This window comes from Octodon degus, unplaced genomic scaffold (assembly GCF_000260255.1).
Source record: "Octodon degus isolate 3935 unplaced genomic scaffold, OctDeg1.0 scaffold00316, whole genome shotgun sequence".
Classification (NCBI taxonomy): Eukaryota; Metazoa; Chordata; class Mammalia; order Rodentia; family Octodontidae; genus Octodon; species Octodon degus.
The window spans coordinates 367,769-372,795 of record NW_004524892.1 but is presented as its reverse complement, the minus strand read 5'-3'; positions in this window follow the sequence as shown (position 1 = coordinate 372,795).

The window sequence follows — 5,027 nt, the reverse complement described above, 5'->3', positions numbered from 1 at the left end:
AGCACTGTCTTCTCACCTTTGTTGAAGAGCTTTCGTGCAGTTATAACCTTAGCACTTACTGAAATTCAGGTGCTGATCTACAAAGTTTGGATTTATCCAGTTGTGCCTGGCTTGGGTTTGCCTGCTGTGCTCAGCTCCTTCCTGCTGCCACCCTTTGGAGTGATCCTGTTGTGCCCCTTTGGCAAGATATTGTGTTCCTGGACTAGATGGGTGGCTTTGTTCCCTACACTTTCTTGGGATTACAGCTGCAGGGTTTCACCCCAGGCCTGTAGTCCAGTCCGGAGCTGATTCTGGAGGCGACAACATGGAGTAGGGAGGAGAATAAGCTCTCCCACACACTCACTGGGCGTGGGCTAGGACTGGATCCCTGTGTCCCCAGAAAGCGGCAGAAATTCTCACTGGCCGGGGGTGGGGTGGGGTGGGAGGTACTACAGAGTGGTGTGGGGGGCCCAAGAGCGTGGGCTTAGACCCGCAGTTCCCTGAGCGGCAGGGTAGCAGGAAGCTCTCATACACAATCACCAGGCCTGGGCTAGGACTGGATCTGGGGGTCCCCAGAAGGTGGAAGAAATTCTCACTGGGTTGGCTGGGTGGGAGGTGCTGCGGAGTGGTGGTGTTGGTCACAAGGGCGTGGAAGAGGGTCTCACCCACGGTGTGCTTGGGCTGGGACTGGCAGGTCCCGCCGGTGCAGGGTAGCAGGAAACGACATAGGCATTTTAAAGAACTTTTGCACTGTGCTGAAAATCAAATATTTCTTGCAGTAATTCATGTCTCCATCTTGTACAGTGAATAACCACTAAGAGAACAGTATGCAATGTATTAATTTTTGAAACTGTCCTGCTAATCGGTTTTTAAACTGTCTCATTGCTATTTGTTTCTCAATAAATTTATTTTTAAAAGTGTATATGGTGAAATATGAGTGCATTTTCAATCTTCTGCCTACAGATGACCAGTTTTCTTAACACTACGTGTTAAATAGAATATCTTTCCCCCAATATACACTTTCAACCACTTTGGCAATGTTCAAATAGGCAGATTTGCCTGAGGAAGTCTCTGTATTTCAATTCTTTATTACTGATCCACGTATCTGTTTTGTACCAGTACTTAGCTATTTAGGTACAGGGTCTCATTCTGAAGCTCAGAAATGGGCCTGGCACATTATCTCATGCTGGTGATCAAACCCAGTCCTTGCACTTGCCTGGCAAGCACTTAGACCACTGATCTATCTCTGCAGAAACCAGTTCTTTGCTATTTTATCACTATTATATTGTAATATAATTTAACGTCAGATATTGTTATGCTTCCTGCTTTGCTCTTTTTTTCCTGCTTTGCTCTTGTTACTCAAAATTACTGTTGATATTCTAGGTGTCTTTTGTCCTTATATGAGATTTAGGATACATTTTTCAAGATCTGTGAAGTATGCTGTTAGGATTTTAATTGGGTCTCTTTGAGTATGTACAAGGTTTGAAAGAATGGCCATTTGAACAATATTGATTTTGCCCCAGGATCAAGGGACATCCTTTCCACTTATTGTTCTCTTCAACCTCCTTTTTCAGAATATTATAGCCTTATTTGCAGAGGTCTTATGCTTCTTGAGTTATGTTAAATGTTGGGTATTTCATTTTTCTCGAAACTATTTTGAATGTGGTGTTTTCATAATTTCTTATCCATTGAGTTCACTATTGGACTACACAAATGTTAATAATATTTGTTTATAGAATCTACATTTTTCTGTATTGCTAAAGTTGGTTATTCAAGAGTTTTCTGTTGGAGTTTTTGGATCTTTTATGTAAAGTATCATGTCATTTGCAAATAATGGATATTTGAGCTTTTCCTTTTCTGTATATATTTTTTTTACCTTTTATTTATGTCTCTTGCTCAATTATTCTGAATAATACTTCAAGTACTATGGTGATTAGAAGTAGTGATAGTAGACATCCTTGTCTTATTCCTGACAAAGAATTTTAGTAGGAATACTTTTAGGTTTTTTCTATGTAGTATGATACAGATTCGTGCGTTTTAAAAATCATATTCAGCTATGAAAAAGGCAGACAAGAGACAATATGGCTGAGTAGAGGAGAATGTTCATTCAGAGCTACTCAGAGTAATTCAAATACACCACAGATAATTAGAAGTGGAGGGGCACACACCATGAAAATAAAGTCAACCTGACATATGAGACTAATAGATCAAGCAAAACATAGAAAAACAGACTTAATGAAACAACAATCCAGTCCACCCAGTGCTGATGGGTTGCCAAATCTTGATAACAGCCTATTATGCTTGATATCTTTTGAAAAAAGGAAAAGAAATAAAAAGATATACTAAAATAATGTGATTAATTTGATATGAGCTCCAATAACTCTTTTGCATTCCTCCAAAAAGACATTGCTGAACAACAGTAAATCCTGCCAACACACACTGCTCACTCCTTGATGATCTGCCAACTTTCCTTTTCTTGCTTTTTTCTATCCTTCTATGTCTCTTTTAATTTTTTTCCCCTTTTGGTTTTTTTTTTTTCTTCTCATTCCCTTTGTGCACCAGAGCAATAATTGAATTGCCAGGAACAAGCTTAAACACTACATGGTGCATTCATAGTAAATGGAGCAGATAACTCTTCCATGACCTGTGCTTAGAAAGGCATGGGAAATTAAACAAACTTGTGCCTTGGGGCTATAAAGCTCCTGGAAGTCCACTACACTCCTAGGGGCAAGGGCAAGAAGGCATCCGGGGGCACCCTCCATCTCATGCAATGAAATTACTGACTGCAGCACAGGTAGTGAAAGTGACAGATTCCCTGGGCAAGCCAGGAGATGAGAGAGAGAGAGAGAGAGAGAGAGAGAGAGAGAGAGAGAGAGAGAGAGAGAGAGAGATTTGTAAAGCAATGAATGGGAAGTTGGTGCCCCATTTCAAGAGGGGGATAAGTATTGTGGCTGAGCAAGCTTGGACTGCAACAGCAGGAGCAGAGGACAAGACCATAGCGCAGCAGCCCACTCAATCCTACAAAAAATGACCTGAGAAGACAGAAACTGCCAGTAGAAAAGGACAGAAGGCTGAGCAAAGACCAGGAAGAGAAATAGCTTCACGGAACTGAGAAAAACATCCTGTCTCTGTCTGAGAACAGACAGGGAGAGAAGCTGCCAAGAGAAACACAGTAAGTAGTACAAGACCAGCAAGGGAAATTCAGAAAGTACTGGCTGAGGAATCCGGCCCCAGGTCCCCACATCTGCAGGCCTAAATCAGCCTTAAATCCAGCACAAATCTTCAGGCTTGGCAATGTTATTCAATAATTTTAGATACTTGGAAGGCACCAGAAAATTTTGGGTTTTATCTGCTTTATCATATTTTGCTACTTTTTGCTTGTCTTCCATTTATTTCACAGTTTTCTGTTCATAGCCAGTATTTTGGTTCTAATATAGTCATCTTATTTCTCCCTTTCCTTAAATTTACCCCTGTAAGAATTAGTTGTATTTCATAACTGAATGGTCTCTAATTTTTCTGGACAATCTCAATAATTCTGGGCTTACTCCTTCAATCTTTCTCTTCTTCATTTTTCTCTAGATTGTCAATTCTTGTGTGGTCATTACTTGGCCTCCAGCCTGGCTTCTACTTTCTTTCTTTTTAGTTATCTCTATTCTATCCACCATTTTTCTTAAATTTCTCCACCACAGGATGAAAGCACTTTACAGAAGGGAAACATTTTACATGCAAGATCCAAATTTGCAATCAGTTCTGTTGTCTAACTATAGATTTTACTTTTATATTTAAATGTATAAAATTAATAGTTATCAGGGAAATATCATTAAGCTTCTCTTCTGGGTGGTTAACAACTAAAGTTTGTGGACCAAAAATTAGAGAAAAAGAAGGACTAAAAGGGTAGCCAATATTTTGACCCCAGCCCTTCAAGGTCAGTGAAGACTCAGGACATAAGAGAACCTGTACTGTGACATCCTGTAACTCAGTGGTGTCTCAAATTTTCTGATCAAGGAGATTTGGGACCACAGAGGAAAGTGATTGATGATGTAGAGTGTGCTGAAGGAGAGTCACATAGAGAGAAACAAATCTCTCAGACTTTCACAGAGAGCAAATTAGTCAAACAATGGCCATGACTCATCCAGACGGCTGACACTGACAAAAAATCTACAGGGTGTTATACATGGTTCCAGGGTAAATCCTGAGGAAATTTGACTGACCTTGTTGATTAAAAAAGTTACATTTTTAGTTATATAGGTCTTGATTTAATTTAGTCTTAACAATCCAGCAGAAAAAATATATCCACGAAGTATAAAATGTAGTGCCATATTAATATGCTGTGCTATAAAAATCTCAAGTCAACAACTTCTGACAATTTCCAGTTCTACTGATAACCCACAACTATTTAGGATTATTGGACTATATTGGGATATTTTGCTGAATTCCAGTTCCTACAATATTTGAATGGACAGCAAGTACAAAAATGTCCTTTGAAGAGTTCTCCAAATACATCTTCTCTAACAGTAATGGAACACTGATCTCTGCCAAAACAAAATAGAAAAGGGGGATATAAATGCAGGAACATTTTGTAGTGAAAAAATACGTATGTATATACAAAATAGTTAAGATAGACATACTTTCTCTTAGTTGAATGAGAAGAAAGATTTGGCAGTCCTAGCCCAGGTCCAGTGAGTGTGTGGAGAGCTTCCTGCTAACCTGCGCCGGTGGGACCAGTCCCAGCCCAGGCACAGAGTGGGACTGACCCTCTCCCACCCACTCAGGCCGCCCCCCACCCTTCCCGCTGTACCTCCCCACCCCTCCCGCCGAGTAGGAATTTCTGCCGACTTCCGGGAACCCCCAGACCTAGTCCTAGCCCAGGTTCAGTGAGTGTGTGGAGAGATTCCTGCTAAACTGCGCTGGAGGGACCAGTCCCAGCCCAGGCGCAGAGTGGGCCAGACACTCTCCCACCCCCTCGGGCAGCCACCCACCACTCCACCGTACCTCCCCACACCTCCCGCCCAGTAGGAATTTCTGCTGAGTTCCGGGAACGCCCAAAC